Source organism: Procambarus clarkii, chromosome 39 (assembly GCF_040958095.1).
Source record: "Procambarus clarkii isolate CNS0578487 chromosome 39, FALCON_Pclarkii_2.0, whole genome shotgun sequence".
Classification (NCBI taxonomy): domain Eukaryota; kingdom Metazoa; phylum Arthropoda; class Malacostraca; order Decapoda; family Cambaridae; genus Procambarus; species Procambarus clarkii.
This window is the reverse complement of record NC_091188.1, coordinates 25516801-25535935: the sequence shown is the minus strand read 5'-3', so window position 1 is coordinate 25535935 and position 19135 is coordinate 25516801. Positions and strand designations below refer to the sequence as shown.

The 19135-nt window shown below is 41.8% G+C and overlaps 1 protein-coding gene across 1 annotated transcript in view; it reads right to left on the bottom strand.

The window, feature by feature from the left end:
* Nucleotides 1-19135, bottom strand: part of LOC138372647 (collagen alpha-1(I) chain-like) — a 134064-nt gene that overhangs the window by 15572 nt on the left and 99357 nt on the right. The gene's annotated exons all lie outside the window — the stretch shown is intronic.

Below are 19135 nucleotides of genomic sequence, written 5' to 3'. Positions count from 1 at the left end.
CACAGTTCCAGCATGAAACACCTGCACACAGTTTCAGCATGAAACACCTGCACACAGTTCCAGCATGAAACACCTGCTCACAGTTCCAGCATGAAACACCTGCACACAGTTCCAGCATGAAACACCTGCACACAGTTCCAACATGAAACACTTGCAAACAGTTCCAGCATGAAACACCTGTAAACAGTTCCAGCATGAAACACCTGTAAACAGTTAGAGCATGAAACACCTGTAAACAGTTCCAGCATGAAACATCTGCACACAGTTCCCACATGAAACACCTGCATACAGTAACAAGTAAATTAACACATATTGCCATTCATATAAGGATTGTCAATAATTACGAAACATTAGAATATCCAAATTCCAGCCGTCATTCTCAAAGAACTTCAAGTCCAATAACTCGTATTTAACATGAAAATTTACTGCGTAATTATCAATTAAATAATAAGCATCATTCTGCAATATTTCTCACCGTTAATCGGCCATATTCCCCCATGCTTCCGACACCGCACAAACATATCGCCCATTATCCATCACCAATAACAGTAAATCACACTCAACCACAGAGCGGGAACACGAATACTCTCACAGCCTCCGGCCGTTTGTCAGGGAACCAACGGCTTTGTTTATTTTTCCGACAGTACAGCCAGCGGGGACATGTTGCCAGAGCGGAGTATTACTCTGAGTGACTGTTATTCTGGCTAGATCTGAGGCTTCCTTACTGCAAGTGTAGAGGCTTCACTCCTGAGGCTTCGTTACTACGAGGCTGCAAGTGTAAAGACTTCAGCCCTGAGGCTTCCTTACTACGAGGCTGCAAGCGTAGAGGCTTCACTCCTGAGGCTACAAGTGTAGAGGCTTCCTTCCTACGAGTCTACAAGTGTCGAGGCTTCCTTACTACGAGGCTACAAGTGTCGAGGCATCCTTATTACGAGGCTACAAGTGTCGAGGCTTCCTTACTACGAGGATACAAGTGTCGAGGCTTCCTTATTACGAGGCTACAAGTGTCGAGACTTCCTTACTACGAGGATACAAGTGTCGAGGCTTCCTTACTACGAGTCTACAAGTGTCGAGGCTTCCTTACTAAGAGTCTACAAGTGTCGAGGCTTCCTTATTACGAGACTTCCTTACTACGAAGATACAAGTGTCGAGGCTTCCTTATTTCGAGGCTACAAGTGTCGAGGCTTCCTTATTACTAGGCTACAAGTGTCGAGGCTTCCTTATTACTAGGCTACAAGTGTCGAGGCTTCCTTATTACGAGGCTTCCTTACTACGAAGATACAAGTGTCGAGGCTTCTTTACTACGAAGATACAAGTGTCGAGGCTTCCTTATTACTAGGCTACAAGTGTCGAGACTTCCTTACTACTAGGCTACAAGTGTCGAGGCTTCCTTATTACGAGACTTCCTTACTACGAAGATACAAGTGTCGAGGCTTCCTTATTTCGAGGCTACAAGTGTCGAGGCTTCCTTATTACTAGGCTACAAGTGTCGAGGCTTCCTTATTACGAGGCTTCCTTACTACGAAGATACAAGTGTCGAGGCTTCCTTACTACGAGGATACAAGTGTCGAGGCTTCCTTATTACTAGGCTACAAGTGTCGAGGCTTCCTTACTACGAGGATACAAGTGTCGAGGCTTCCTTATTACTAGGCTACAAGTGTCGAGGCTTCCTTACTACTAGGCTACAAGTGTCGAGGCACCACCGCAGGTGCACCAGACACCTGCCATGCGGTATAGATCAGTAATGTTATGTATATGAGTCTTTTCTCATCTTTAAATAAGTTGATATTTATATAATATATTTGTTATTATTTAAGTGAAAATATATATTTTTTAATTAGCTTTAGTGTGTTTTTTACAGTGCATGTTAATATGAGTGATGTGGCGTTTTACATGCGGGCAAATTTACTGCATTTAACAAATATATTCGTAGTTGATGCTGCTCACACCCTTCTATGCAAGGCCCGATTTGCCTAATAAGCCAAGTTTTCATGAAATAATGTTTTTTCGACTACTTAACCTACCTAACCTGACCTAACTATTATAGATTGTGGGTTGGTGGTGTTGTCGTGTTGTGTTCCTCCTTTACGGACAACCCAACCCACAACTCGGTAGAGTGCTTATACCTCACTAGGAGATCACCCTTGGGGCTTCTGGCTCTTGGAGAGGGGCTCAATGTCACACGTTTAGAGGATGCGGCTCCAACACTTAGCCTCGTTGTCACGTGCACACACCCACTCGAGCCGCTGTGACTCCCCACTCTCTCCTTAGGTGATATGATCTCCTCAATCCCCTTTGGACTTATTAGTATTACCTTCTACCCTGTCCACAGCAGTGGTTCTTGGTTCTTTCTCTCTCTCTCTCTTCTTCTGTACTTTTTCATGGGAAGCCTCACTAGGACAAGGGCAAACACCAGCAAATTGGAATACATTTACTGGACAAAGCACATACACAATACATACACACATAAAATAATAATGAATCCTATACTCTATACTATTACAATCAGGTTGCACTCCAACACAATCAGAACTCTATCATCAGCTTATCAAGTGGTATCCTATCTTCTGGTTCACCACCTGATACTATCAACCGCCTCAAGTTGATCAAGTCTACATACATCGTTGCACTATCAACAAGAGAAATATATATATGTATCTGTAAATGTGTACAAAGAAAATCAGCATGTGAATGTAATGACATATATCAGTATAAATGTTCCTTGATACACAACAATGATCAATCGATCACTCTATCAGTCATAGAACACGTACATCTGTAGATAATCCAGCCTACGACTGTAACTCTAAACTTCAGTATAAAACACTCCTTGACGTGAGAATGCAAACAACCACTCACCTCTCACTGCGTCTTGCACGCTAATGACAACCAAACACTATCAACTCCCTACAAGTAATCCACCAGAACTTCCCTTCCACCTCTGGAAGTTCACTACCCTGATATCTTCAGGTTCTTCCGGGCTTCACTACCAGGATCCTCTGCAGCTCCTCCAGGCTGCTATCATGAAGTTTCCTTGAACAACTACGGTGCTTCACCCTTCTGCTAGGGTCCTCCACAGCTCTCCTGGCTGCTACACCATGAAGTTTCCTCGAGCAACTATGGTGCTTCTCCACCTCTACAGAAGCACGTGACACTCCTCTTCACTGCTTCTCCTCACAGCTCGAGGTCCTCTGCTCCACTACCTTGGAGTCTCATCAATTACTTCATCTGTGCTGGCTTCGAAGTTCTCAGCAACTTCTTCCCCAAAGGACACACCTGCAACCCATCGACACTCCAATAAAAATGTTTCCCCTTTAACACATAAACAAAAATAATCACACAATATGTTTGCCTCAAACCTCTATCTGTCCTCTACATACGGTGAGAGTGGACTCCCCCGTTTTGGGCGGGTCCATACTCCACCTCGCCCGGCGGGCCTCCTCACTCAGGGAGGGTCCTTCACCGTCAGGAGCTGGCTCCCTCAGTTGCCTGCCAGTGCTCAGAGAGGACGGACGTCGCTCCGTGTTCCTCCCTCTCCACTCTCTTATTTTAGGCTATCTGCCTTATCAAAACATGTCTAACTTATCAATACACATTGCTACTGTCGCTGGGCACACGACCAACTACAAGCAATCACTATGAACTGGCTTATATCGTGCTTACCACAGATTGTCTAGCCGAGGGCGCTCCTCCCTCTGACGAAGCTTGGTCAGGGCGCTGCCAAGGGCCACAATAATGCCTCTGGGCGGTTTAATAAACACTTCGTCGACCAGGACTTGAGACCACAACGTTCCCAGCTCAATTCCACAGCTGGTACGTCTGCACACTTCTCTTCTCTTCGAGATATATCACTAGGGGTTCCCTTCTGACGGGAGCTCAAACGGAGTGCGGCGTTCCCCCTGCGATGTCTGGCCTCAAGTGAGGTCAAAGCCCCTCCAGAAGCGAGCCTCACGCCTCCAGCAAAATGTCCACATCTTCTAACCAGTCATTTATCTGTTTTCTTCTTCACTGCCCATAATCTCAAATTGTTTATCATATCCAACCAGCTATTTTACATATGTGTTATCACCTCTATATTTCTTAGACCTTCTGGTTAGGTCAGGCTTGATAGAATAATTCTCAAAGGGGAGACTCGTTTTTCGGCTACCTGGGATCACAACACTAGCCTAACTTTTTCGGCTACCTAACCTAACCTAACCTATAAAGATAGGTTAGGTTACGTTAGGTAGGGTTGGTTAGGTTTGGTCATATATCTACGTTAATTTTAACTCCAATAAAAATAAATTGACCTCATTCATAATGAAATGGATAGATTTATCATTTCAAAAGAAAAAAATTACAGAAAATATATTAATTCAGGAAAACGTGGCTTATTAGGCAAATTGTCCCCACTCATCTCTAACTACTAAGGCCGGTTGGGGATCGACTGGGGTACTCTCCTGGCATACAGTGGCGCCGCGAGGATGGAGTGAAGACCCGCAGGGCTACGGTGAGTAACGGTTATCGCTAATAGTGCGACCACTGAGAGGATATCTTGTATACTGTTGCTCACCCTCTTATGGTGAACCCCGACAATATATATATATATATATATATATATATATATATATATATATATATATATATATATATATATATATATATATATATATATATATATATATATATATATATATATATATGTATATATATATATATATATATATATATATATATATATATATATATATATATATATATATATATAAATATATATATATGTCGTACCTAGTAGCCAGAACGCACTTATCAACCTACTATGCAAGGCCCGATTTGCCTAATAAGCCAAGTTTTCCTGAATTAATATATTTTTTCTATTTTTTTCGTATGGAATGATAAAGCTACCCATTTCATTATGTATGAGGTAAATTTTTTTTTTTATTGGAGTTAGATTTAACGTAGATATATGACCGAATCTAACTAACCCTACCTAACCTAACCTAACCTATCTTTATAGGTTAGGTTAGGTTGGGTAGCCGAAAAAGTTAGGTTAGGTTAGGGTAGGTAGGTTAGGTTGTCGAAAAACAATTAATTCATGAAAACTTGGCTTATTAGGCAAATCGGGCCTTGCATAGTAGGCTGATAAGTGCGTTCTGGCTACTAGGTACGACATATATATATATATATATATATATATATATATATATATATATATATATATATATATATATATATATATATATATATATGTATATATATATATATATATATTATTAAATATGACCGAAAAAGTAAGATTAATAATTCTAACACGAATTTTCTCAATCTTTCGTACATTACGCTTCACTGTTGGAGGTAAATCAAAAATCACTTCTCCAAAATTCATTTTTATTTCTAGTCTGACGCGACACGGGCGCGTTTCGTAAAACTTATTACATTTTCAAAGACTTCACAAATACACAACTGATTAGAACTTACGTATCTCTGATTTTATATCTACATTTGAGTGAGGTGGGAGGGGTGATGTGGCATTAACACAAGACAGAACAAGAGGGGATATTAATAGGGTATTAAAAGTATCAACACAAGACAGAACAGAAACAATGGGTATTGAATAGAAGTGTTTGTAGAAAGCCTATTGGTCCATATTTCTTGATGCTTCTATATTGGAGCGGAGTCTTGAGGTGGGTAGAATATAGTTGTGCAATAATTGGCTGTTGATTGCTGGTGTTGACTTTTTGATGTGTAGTGCCTCGCAAACGACAAGCCGCCTGCTATCGCTGTATCTATCGATGATTTCTGTGTTGTTTACTAGGATTTCTCTGGCGATGGTTTGGTTATGGGAAGAGATTATATGTTCCTTAATGGAGCCCTGTTGCTTATGCATCGTTAAACGCCTAGAAAGAGATGTTGTTGTCTTGCCTATATACTGGGTTTTTTGGAGCTTACAGTCCCCAAGTGGGCATTTGAAGGCATAGACGACGTTAGTCTCTTTTAAAGCGTTCTGTTTTGTGTCTGGAGAGTTTCTCATGAGTAGGCTGGCCGTTTTTCTGGTTTTATAGTAAATCGTCAGGTGTATCCTCTGATTTTTGTCTGTAGGGATAACGTTTCTATTAACAATATCTTTCAGGACCCTTTCCTCCGTTTTATGAGCTGTGGAAAAGAAGTTCCTGTAAAATAGTCTAATAGGGGGTATAGGTGTTGTGTTAGTTGTCTCTTCAGAGGTAGCATGGCTTTTCACTTTCCTTCTTATGATGTCTTCGATGAAACCATTGGAGAAGCCGTTATTGACTAGGACCTGCCTTACCCTACAGAGTTCTTCGTCGACTTGCTTCCATTCTGAGCTGTGGCTGAGAGCACGGTCGACGTATGCGTTAACAACACTCCTCTTGTACCTGTCAGGGCAGTCGCTGTTGGCATTTAGGCACATTCCTATGTTTGTTTCCTTAGTGTAGACTGCAGTGTGGAAACCTCCGCCCTTTTCCATGACTGTTACATCTAGAAAAGGCAGCTTCCCATCCTTTTCCGTCTCGTAAGTGAAACGCAGCACGGAACTCTGCTCAAATGCCTCCTTCAGCTCCTGCAGATGTCTGACATCAGGTACCTGTGTAAAAATGTCGTCAACATACCTGCAGTATATGGCCGGTTTCAAGTTCATGTCGACTAAGACTTTTTGCTCGATGGTACCCATGTAGAAGTTTGCAAACAGGACACCTAGGGGAGAACCCATGGCGACCCCATCTACTTGCTTATACATGTGCCCATCCGGGCTCAAGAAGGGTGCCTCTTTAGTACAAGCTTGGAGTAGTTTCCTCAGAATACTTTCTGGCATGTCAAGAGGAGTACAGGCTGGATCACGATACACTCTGTCGGCTATCATTCCGATTGTCTCGTCCACAGGTACGTTGGTAAACAGCGATTCTACGTCCAACGAGGCTCTTATCCCTGTGGCCCGTGTGCCCCGCAGTAAGTCCACAAATTCCTTTGGAGACTTCAGGCTGAAGGCGCAAGGAACATAAGGAGTCAGCAGGCCGTTGAGTCGCTTCGCCAGTCTGTACGTGGGTGTGGGTATCTGGCTAATGATTGGCCGAAGTGGGTTTCCAGGCTTGTGCGTCTTGACATTTCCATACGCATATCCAGGTTTATATTCCCCAATGATCTTCGGCAGGTGGAGTCCGGATTTCTTGGCGTTCACAGTTTCGATCAGTTTGTTGACCTTTGCTTTTAATTCGGCTGTAGTGTCCTTCGTTACCCTTTGGAACTTAGTTTGGTCAGAGAGTATGATGTTCATTTTCGCCAGATATTCGTCTTTTTTAAGAATGACATATATTGGCGACTTGTCACCTCTCCTGACAACTATCTCCTTGTTCTCACGAAGGCTTTTAGCTGCCGCTTTAAGCTCGGGGGACAGTATGGTGCTTCTGTAGTTGCCTCGATTCTTTCCTCCTTCTGCAATAAGTTCTGCTTGTAAGGTATCTTTGGTAGTGACCTTCTTTTGTGTCTCGAGGTCGAATATGTCGTCCAACAGAATTTCCAACTCTACTTTCCGGGCCATTTCACTCGGTCTGGACATAACATGACAGTTTATGCCCAGATTTAGGAGAGTGACTTGGTCCTCAGTGAGGTTAATTCCTGCAAGGTTCAGGAAGCCATCTCTTGGTCGTGGAATTGCCATAGGTCCTCCATATAATGTTGTTAGTTTCTTGATAATCCTTCTTGATAAGAGTGGAGAAATAGCAACATCGACCATAGTATCCGTACCCGCATTGAACAACACCTCGACATCCTCACAGACCAACATCACCTCAGCACTGAAACAAGGATTATCAAGAAACTAACAACATTATATGGAGGACCTATGGCAATTCCACGACCAAGAGATGGCTTCCTGAACCTTGCAGGAATTAACCTCACTGAGGACCAAGTCACTCTCCTAAATCTGGGCATAAACTGTCATGTTATGTCCAGACCGAGTGAAATGGCCCGGAAAGTAGAGTTGGAAATTCTGTTGGACGACATATTCGACCTCGAGACACAAAAGAAGGTCACTACCAAAGCAACCCGTTCTCACACAAGACAGCACATATATGACTTAATGCTTAAAGTCAATATGTTGAATATGAATTAGTAAATATGTGATATATTCCCAGTTACTTTTTTTACCAAGGCCCAAACTCTTCCTCACGTACCAATTTACGTGTCACAGTACCCGTCCGTCAACATAGATAGCAGAATATTCGTGATTGGTTCAATTATAAGGAAAATTGTAGTTTTCAGGTCCCACATGGGTTGTGAAATTTACCTACTGTTGTCCATGCTCTTATAATATTACAGATCAGCTATATCCTATTGAAGGCTCGTAGTTTTGTTTTGAGAAATATTAGTTGTTCTTAGTAAATTATAATAAGCACTATAAATTATTACATAGAATAACAGTGCTTCACCAATCAATATTATATACCATAGTTTGGCTTTAAAAATCTTTAAAGAATGTTTTGTAGGAACGCTAACAGAAAACGATGTTACATTTGAATGTCTATGGGGTAAACTACTGCAAACAGGACGGTATTGTGTCTACTATACCAACTATAGCTAGGATGGGTATATTGTCACCTACCGCCTGTTAAGTGGGAAAGGGGTCCAATACCACCCACAGGATGGGTATGAGGGTCACATCCACCCACAGGATGAGTATGGGGATCACATCCACCCACAGGAAGGGTATGGGGTCCAATACCACCCACAGGATGAGTATGGCGTCCACTACAACCCACAGGATGGGTATGGGGCTCCAACCACCCATAGAATGGGTATGGGGCTCCAACCACAAATAAAATGGGTATAGGGTCCAATAACACCCACTGGATGTTTAAGGCGTCCATTGCCGCGCGTCGAGCTCGAAAACCGCAGCATTCATCTCAGAACCATGCCTATTTCACACAGATTCCTTAATAAACGTAAGAGTTTTATATGTCACAAGAAAGATAGAAATATAAGCTTCATTCTAAATACCTTACCATGGGCATATTTAAATTTAAAGCGAAGATACGTGTACTTTTATAATAGCCGAGCTTTAACCCCGGACAGATTGATCGACCGAGCAACTCTCTCTCAGAACAATGTTTATTTCACGTGAATTCGTTAATAAACATATATGTTTTATATGTCTCAAGAAAGGCAGACATATAAGCTTCACTTTAAACACTTTACCATAGACATATTTAAAGTTCTAATGAAGATACATGTATTTTAAAAATTACGGAGCTCCCACCCCGTACAGACTGAACGACAGAGCAACTCTCTCTCAGATCAATGTTTATTTCACGTAAATTCGTTAATAAACACAAATGTTTTATATGTCTTAAGCAAGATAGAAATAAGAGCTTCATTTTCAATACATTACAATAGACATATTTATAGCTCAAGTGAAGATACATATGTTTTTATAGTAGCGCTCAGTAGCTTGTCGGGCATGGAGTGCAGACGCCTACGCACTTGCCGATATATTGTATAATTATCAAAGATACGCTAATAAAGCCTAAAATCTTATATGCCTCCAGAAAGACCGAGATATGAACATTATTATGATTTCACCAAATGAAATATATCATGTTCGAGAACAAAGATATATCAATTTTAAATTAAGTTTCGACTCCTGCTCGGGCGAGAGAGAGGGAGCGACTCTCGCCCCATCTATTGGAGATTCTGTCCACTAAAGACCCAAAGCTACTCAAACCCTCCTAGCATTATTTAAGTAATGAAGTAATATGGTATATTTACTATAATGTGGGTGCTGAAGGCAGAACATGAGAAAACATATATTTACTCCAAACTAATATAATTTCATTATGAAATAAGTAAATAAGTAGCATCAAAGGAAGTCGACGGTCCAAGCGTCAATGTTGTGGAGCGACTTATCCAAGATATATCGTTGTTTGGAAAGTGTTTGTTGGCATATCCAGTTGTCGCACTTCTCTGCACAAATTATCACAAATTTAAATTATAATGTTAACAAGTAGAATACGTATTTTTAATAAAATCTAACATAGCTAGCCAGAAAACATTTAACATTTATTAAAAAAATATATGTTTGGAAGTTAAATCGACTTCATAGGACAATAGTGTTGTTATATATACTCGTTATTCGTTGACATGCGTTCGCTACTTAAACTACCATGTACTGTACTTATGTGAAATCTCCCATGTCTCTTCGCTCATCTCACCGAACCCTACAGGCTCTGTGATATATTGCTTAATTAATTGAGATTCACAAATAAAGCTTATAATTGTATATGTTATCAAAAAGGCAGAGCTTATTTTAGTTCATTTATTATGCACCCCATACCCATCCTATGGGCGATAGTGGAGTGTTACAGAGGCGCATAATGGGCTCAGGGACTGAGCCCCACAATTCATATAGCCAAGGAAGTTATAATCTTGATAAGCTAGTTACAAAAGTCAATGCACATTGTCACATCAACAATGGGCTCGAGACCGACCACAAGTACAGTTTATAATTTAAGCAACTGACATATATAGAGGGCTAGTGTCACAATTGATTTGTTTATCCTACACATAACCCCCTCTCCCCCATCCAATGGGCAGCGGTGGATAGGTTACAATCAAGTCGTTTTTTGCGTTTTATTCAGAAATTAGATCTTATTGGGTGAGGAAATTTTCATATTTTAAAGAAGGCTTCTTGGCTGATGCTCTCCATTGTTGGAAAATCTACAACCTTTTGAAAATCAATGTTAGTTTGATCTAATATTGTAATTAACGCAGTTACCTGATGTTATTCTTCACCTATATCTTTTTCTGGTTAATCCCTATTTACATTATGCAGTTCAGGCTTCGTCGCCAGACTATAGTTTTTAGTTTAGTTAATTTATCACATAATGGGTTCAGGGACTGAACACACAATTTATTTATCTAAGCAAGTTACAATCTTGAGGAGCTAGCCACAAAATTCATAACACATCGTCACATCAACAACATGGGTTCGAGATCGACCACAAGTACAGTTTCTAAATTAAGCAAATGCCATAAGTGGAGAGCTAGTGTCACAATTGATATGTTTGTCCTGCACATTTCCACAGTGGTTTGCTTGGGTTCTTTTAATTATCTTAGATATCATTGAAGAGAACCTCCTAGGTACTATACTGTATATATGCTGGTAAGAAGTATAATTATCCTGAGAAATCGTGTAAATTATGTTGTACGAGTGCTTCCAGTTAAGTAACATAGTTCATTTGTGTGCGCGTGCTTGAAGAGGAAATGTTATCCCCCCCCCACCCCCCATTGTAAATATTTGTGGGTTTCAGACCATACGGCCACGGCTTACCCTCGCCGCGGTCGAGGGTAAGAACACCGGATGTATACCCAGTATTACAAGTAAACATTAGCAATAACAATTATGGAAAGTTCCTTCACCTATACATAGACAAGAGACTGAACTTCAGCACCCACATACAACACATAAGGGGATGCTCTGAGAGAGAGAGAGAGAGAGAGAGAGAGAGAGAGAGAGAGAGAGAGAGAGAGAGAGAGAGAGAGAGAGAGAGAGAGAGAGAGAGAGAGAGAGAGAGAGAGAGGGAGAGAGAGAGAGAGAGAGAGAGAGAGAGAGAGAGAGAGAGAGAGAGAGAGAGAGAGAGAGAGAGAGAGAGAGAGAGAGAGAGAGAGAGAGAGAGGGAGAGAGAGAGAGAGAGAGAGAGAGAGAGAGAGAGAGAGAGAGAGAGAGAGAGAGAGAGAGAGAGAGAGAGAGAGAGAGAGAGAGAGAGAGAGAGAGAGAGAGGGAGGAGAGAGAGAGAGAGAGAGAGAGAGAGAGAGAGAGAGAGAGAGAGAGAGAGAGAGAGAGAGAGAGAGAGAGAGAGAGAGAGAGAGAGAGAGAGAGAGAGGAGAGAGAGAGAGAGAGAGAGAGAGAGAGAGAGAGAGAGAGAGAGAGGAGAGAGAGAGAGAGAGAGAGAGAGAGAGAGAGAGGAGAGAGAGAGAGAGAGAGAGGAGAGAGAGAGAGAGAGAGAGAGGAGAGAGAGAGAGAGAGAGAGAGAGAGAGAGAGAGAGAGAGAGAGAGGGAGAGAGAGAGAGAGAGAGAGAGAGAGAGAGAGAGAGAGAGAGAGAGAGAGAGAGAGAGAGAGAGAGAGAGAGAGAGAGAGAGAGAGAGAGAGAGAGAGAGAGGAGAGAGAGAGAGAGAGAGAGAGAGAGAGAGAGAGGAGAGAGAGAGAGAGAGGGAGAGAGAGAGAGAGAGAGAGAGAGAGAGAGAGAGAGAGAGAGAGAGAGAGAGAGAGAGAGAGAGAGAGAGAGAGAGAGAGAGAGAGAGAGAGAGAGAGAGAGAGAGAGAGAGAGAGAGAGAGAGAGAGAGAGAGGAGAGAGAGAGAGAGAGAGAGAGAGAGGGAGAGAGAGAGAGAGAGAGAGAGAGAGAGAGAGAGAGAGAGAGAGAGAGAGAGAGAGAGAGAGAGAGAGAGAGAGAGAGAGAGAGAGAGAGAGAGAGAGAGAGAGAGAGAGAGAGGGAGAGAGAGAGAGAGAGAGAGAGAGAGAGAGAGAGAGAGAGAGAGAGAGAGAGAGAGAGAGAGAGAGAGAGAGAGAGAGAGAGAGAGAGAGAGAGAGAGAGAGAGAGAGAGAGAGAGAGAGAGAGAGAGAGAGAGAGAGAGAGAGAGAGAGAGAGAGAGAGAGAGAGAGAGAGAGAGAGAGAGGAGAGAGAGAGAGAGAGAGAGAGAGAGAGAGAGAGAGAGAGAGAGAGAGAGAGAGAGGAGAGAGAGAGAGAGAGAGAGAGAGAGAGAGAGAGAGAGAGAGAGAGAGAGAGAGAGAGAGAGAGAGAGAGAGAGAGAGAGAGGAGAGAGAGAGAGAGAGAGAGAGAGAGAGAGAGAGAGAGAGAGAGAGAGAGAGAGAGAGAGAGAGAGAGAGAGAGAGAGAGAGAGAGGAGAGAGAGAGAGAGAGAGAGAGAGAGAGAGAGAGAGAGAGAGAGAGAGAGAGAGAGAGAGAGAGAGAGAGAGAGAGAGAGAGAGAGAGGGAGAGAGAGGGAGAGAGAGAGAGAGAGGGAGAGAGAGGGAGAGTAAAATTATCCACTGAGGTCTGATTAAGTCCTTTTGGGGACCTTAATCATTAGGACGTCCAATGATTAACGCAAAGTGAAGCGTATTCAGATGGTATATTGACAACATTCAGCATATCTCATAATGACCTAGTAGTACTTGGTGCACAAATACCTTTTCCATAGGAATCGCAAAACATAATTAAACACAACTGTACCGTACAGTGTTATATATTTATTTCAGTTTGAACAATTTTTAACATTAACATTCCAACATTCATTTTAGCAAGTTCTCTCATAATGACGTGTGGGTTAGCAATGTCAAAGGCTGACTTAAGATCTAGGAAAGTGGTATATGACCTATCAGTATGCACGGTGAGGAATGTGGTAATACAGTGATGTACACTCTTTCCATGCATAAAGCCATATATCTGGGGAGACAACATATTATTAATTTTGTAAAGGAGACGGTTGAGAACCATCTTCTCAAGACACTTATAGAGACAACTAGTGAGGGAGACTGGGCATAAAGCACTCGGCTGGTGAGGTTTAGGAATGGGAATAATAACACTGTTGGTCCATGACTTAGGAAGCTCCCCAGTTACATAGCTCATATTATACAATTGAAGAAAGGTATTCCTTGGAACTAGCAGAAGCATAAGCAGTATGCCGTAAGTAACTCCATTCTCCCCGGGTGATGTAGCTTTGCCTTTATGTAGAGCAGAATCTAGTTTGTATTCAGTAAAAAGCATGTCACAGTCATCCTCTTGATGAAGTATGAAGTCAAGGAACCTTGCCCTATCAGTATATCTATCATTTAATTCATTCTGTGAGGGTAGAGGAAGACTGTCAAAGCTGGAAGTCGTGGCCCAAGCATCAACAAGCTCATTTGCTCTGTGCAGAGGATTAGGGTACGAGATCTCTGCAGCATTTTTCCCTTTGATCTTGTTGATATCCTTCCATGTCCGACTTAGTGGCGTGTGAGAATTGAGACCACGGACAAAAGTTTCCCAGTCTGTCTGCCTCAGCTCCACCATACGTTCCCTGGCCTTAGCCAGAGCCGCTTGAAAGAGCCGAAGCATTTCAGCAGTGCGGGTCCTTCTACAAGCTAGTCCAATTATTCTGGCAGTGCGTTTTAGTGCATGCAATTTAGAATCATTATAATAAGCATAAGTGCTATGACCAGTGTAATTTGGGTTACGTGGCCTGGACGATGAATCAAGTGATTCTATAAACTGCTCGATAGTACCTGTGAGCTCATTGTTAAAATCTTCAACTGATGAAGGCTCAGATGAACTGCACCAATCTGACACATGAGCAACAAGATTGTCTCGTTGATCAATGGGCACAGCCAGCCTCTTCCGCTTGAACACTCCGCCAGGGAGGATAGAGCTGCCAATGCTTACAGTGGCTAATATGGCCAGATGATCAGACGCCATAACTGGCACTATTGACGAGGCACACACAGTGTGGGAGACGTTGACACCGAGACATAGACCAAGAATACCTCCGTAGATATGCGTTGGTTCAAGGTCACCCACAATCTGTGCATCATCGTGACTACCTAATAGTGACACCAGTTGGTTGCCGTTACGATTACTGAACTGCGAATTACCAATATTCCTATGGCTAGCGTTATAATCACCTTTAATGATGGTAGGCTCAGTCTGAATACAGACAGGAAGGTCAGCATAATTAAAGTTACAAGGAGTTGATTATTTAGTATAGTTGTTTTTCTCTTTAACTGGATGATAGAGGGGGAGTCTTTAACGTGATTGGGAATACATACATACACACATGCATACATACATACATACATACATACATACATACATACATACATACATACATACATACATACATACATACATACATACATACATACATACATACATACATACATACACACATGCATACATACATACATACATACATACATACATACATACATACATACATACATACATACATACATACATACATACATACATACATACATACATACATACATACACACATGCATACATACATACATACATACATACATACATACATACATACATACATACATACATACATACATACATACATACATACATACATACATACATACATACATACATACATACATACACACATGCATACATACATACATACATACATACATACATACATACATACATACATACATACATACATACATACATACACACATACATACATACATACACACATACATACATACATACATACATACATACATACATACATACATACATACATACATACATACATACATACATACATACATACATACATACATACATACATGCGTACATACATACATACATACATACATACATACATACATACATACATACATACATACATACATACATACATACATACATACATACATACATACATACATACATGCGTGCATACATACATACGTACGTACGTACATACATACATACATACATACATACATACATACATACATACATACATACATACATACATACATACATACATACATACATACATACATACATACATAGTAGCAATCATACTTCGTAGCAATCTAGTTCACACTGCTCCTCCTGCTTGTAATGCTGCTGGTGTCTACTCTATTTCCTGTTCATCTTGTCCTCTCCAATACTTTGGCGAAACTGGCCGTACACTGAATGACAGACTTAAAGAACACAAGAGAAGTGTTAAGTGTGCAGACACTAACAATGCTCTCTTCTGCCATGTGAGGGATTCTAATCATCCCATTGATTGGTCTTCCTCCAAAATAATCTTTCCTGCCTCTACTCTACACAGACGCCGTCTTGTAGAATCGGCTCTTATAAACAATGTACCCAACATGAACTTAAGTCCTGGCTTTGTTGCTGTGGACTCTTCCCTTTCACAGTATATACTCAAATGCTCTAATCTTTCTAACAAACGTGACTTAACATAAGCTTTCCCCCTTCCATTTCTTTCTTTCTCTTTCCTTTTCTTTCTCTCTTCTCCCTTTTTCTGTTCATTGTCTTCTCCTACGCTCCCTTGCTATCCTCTTCTTTTTCCTATTACTTCTCCTTCGGTGGTTATAATAGGAGCTGCCTCGTATGGGCCAATAGGCCTGCTGCAGTTTCCATTACTACTATCCCCTACACCTGACTTTCCTCCTCAGCTCTCTCTTGCCTATTTATTGCCTGTCCCTACCTCCTACCTTGAGGCTACCTTGAGGTGCTTCCGGGGCTTAGTGTCCCCGCGGCCCGGTCGTCGACCAGGCCTCCTGGTTGCTGGACTGATCAACCAGGCTGTTAGACGCGGCTGCTCGCAGCCTGACGTATGAGTCACAGCCTGGTTGATCAGGTATCCTTTGGAGGTGCTTATCCAGTTCTCTCTTGAACACTGTGAGGGGTTTGCCAGTTATGCCCCTTATGTGTAGTGGAAGCGTGTTGAACAGTCTCGGGCCTCTGATGTTGATAGAGTTCTCTCTCAGAGTACCTGTTGCACCTCTGCTTTTCAACGGGGGTATTCTGCACATCCTGCCATGTCTTCTGGTCTCATGTGGTGTTATTTCTGTGTGCAGGTTTGGGACCAGCCCCTCAATTATTTTCCACGTGTAAATTATTATGTATCTCTCCCGCCTGCGCTCAAGGGAGTACAGATTTAGGCTCTTTAGTCGGTCCCAGTAATTTAGATGTTTTACTGAGTGGATTCTAGCAGTAAAGGATCTCTGCACGCTCTCTAGGTCAGCAATTTCTCCAGCTTTGAAAGGGGCTGTCATTGTGCAGCAGTACTCCACTCTAGATAGCACAAGCGTTTTGAAAAGTATCATCATCGGTATAGCATCTCTAGTGTGAAAAGTTCTTGTTATCCAACCTGTTATTTTTCTTGCAGTTGTGACGGCTACTTTATTGTGTTCTTTAAAGGTAAGGTCTTCCGACATGAGTACACCCAGGTCCTTTACATTGCCTTTTCGTTCTATGTTATGATTTGCCTGCGTTTTGTACGTGGTTCCTGTTTTTATGTTTTCAATTTTTCCGTAGCGCATGAGCTGAAACTTATCCTCGTTGAATACCATATTATTTTCTGTAGCCCATAGAAAGACCTGATCAACATCTGATTGGAGGTTTGCCGTGTCCTCTATGTTGCCAACTCTCATGAAAATCCTAGTGTCATCTGCAAAGGATGATACAGTGCAATAGGTTGTGTTCTGGTCTATGTCCGATATGAGGATGAGAAAAAGTACTGGAGCAAGCACAGTACCCTGGGGGACTGAGCTCTTCACGGTTGATGGGCTGGATTTTATTTTGTTGACTATTACACATTGGGTTCTGTTAGTCAGGAAATTGTAGATCCATCTGCCTATTTTCCCGGTAATTCCTTTTGAACGCATTTTATGTGCAATAACACCATGGTCACATTTATCAAAAGCTTTTGCGAAATCTGTGTAAATTACATCAGCGTTTTGTTTGTCTTCCATAGCATCTAATGCCATATCATAGTGGTCCAGCAACTGCGACAGGCAAGAGCGCCCTGTTCTGAAACCATGTTGTCCGGGGTTATGGAGATGCTGTGATTCCATGTATTTTGTGATCTTACTTCTTAGCACTCTCTCTCAAATTTTTATGATGTGCGATGTTAGTGCTATCGGTCTGTAATTTTTTGCCTCTGCCTTATTTCCTCCTTTATGGAGTGGTGCTATCTCTGCTGTTTTTAGTATGTCAGGGATAACGCCAGTATCTAGGCTTTGTCTCCACAGAATGTGAAGGGCCTGCGATAGTGGTTTTTTACAGTTCTTGATGAATATGGAGTTCCAAGAATCCGGGCCTGGTGCAGAGTGCATAGGCATACTGTTAATGGCTTCTTCAAAATCTAGTGGGGATAGGGCGACGTCTGATATGTGATTTGATATTGGTATCATATCCATGAAAAATTCATTTGGGTTATCAATCTTTAGTGCATTTAATGGCTCACTGAAAACAGAGTCGTACTGCTTCCTCAGTAACTCGCTCATTTCTTTGTTGTCATCTGTGAAAGTTCCATCTCCCTTTCGCAGGGGCCCGATACTAGATGTGGTTTTTGATCTTGATTTTGCATAGGAGAAAAAATATTTCGGATTTCTCTCTATTTCACTGATGGCCTTTTGCTCTCTTTGCCTCTCCTGGGTTTTGTATGATTCTTGTAGCTTGAGTTCAATTGTTTCTATTTCTCTACCTAACCTTCTTCGCCGTTCTTGAGATAGGGTGCGACTCTCAAGTTGTTCCGCGATTCGTTTTCTTCGCCTATATAGGGAACGACGTTCCCGTTCCAATCTGCATCTCTTTCTCTTTTTTCTTAGGGGTATGCGGTTTGAACATATTTCTAGTGCTACTGAGCTTATTTTTTCCAGGCACTGGTTCAGGTTTGCATTTCCTAGCTGTTCTTCCCAGTTTATTTCTGTGAAGTCCTGGTTTATTTGCTCCCAGTTTATCCGTTTATTATTGAAGTTGAATTTGCTGAAATCTCCTCCACCGGGAATCTGGACTGGTTTTGAAGGTCCATTCCCCATGGTTGTCAGTACCTCAATTAAGTTGTGATCTGAGTAACAGGTATTTGTAATCATTATGTTCCCGATCAACTCATCATTATTAGTGAAAATGAGGTCCAGCGTGTTCTCCTTCCTAGTTGGTTCTACTATTTGCTGGTTTAAGGCAAACCTATCGCACATCCGTAGCAGGTCATTTGCATGTGCCTGCTCATTTAGGCTACTTCCTGGTATTCTTTCTGATATTACTGTATTAGCCAGGTGCTTCCATTTCAGGTGCCGTAGGTTGAAGTCCCCAAGCAGGATGATGTTCGGAGCTGGATTTGTGAGGTTTTCCAAGCAGTGCTCTATTTTCATTAGTTGGTCTTTAAACTGCTGAGGGTTTGCCTCCGGTGACTTATATACAAGGACAACAACTACATTTAGGATCTCTATATCTCCTCATCACAATCGACTTGAGAATGGTCCAGGACGGACCGAAACGTCGTCGTCCCTTCAATTTCTAGTGTGTGGTCTGGTCAACATACTTCAGCCACGTTATTGTGACTCATCGCCTGCATACATACATACATACATACATACATACATGCATACATACATGCGTGCGT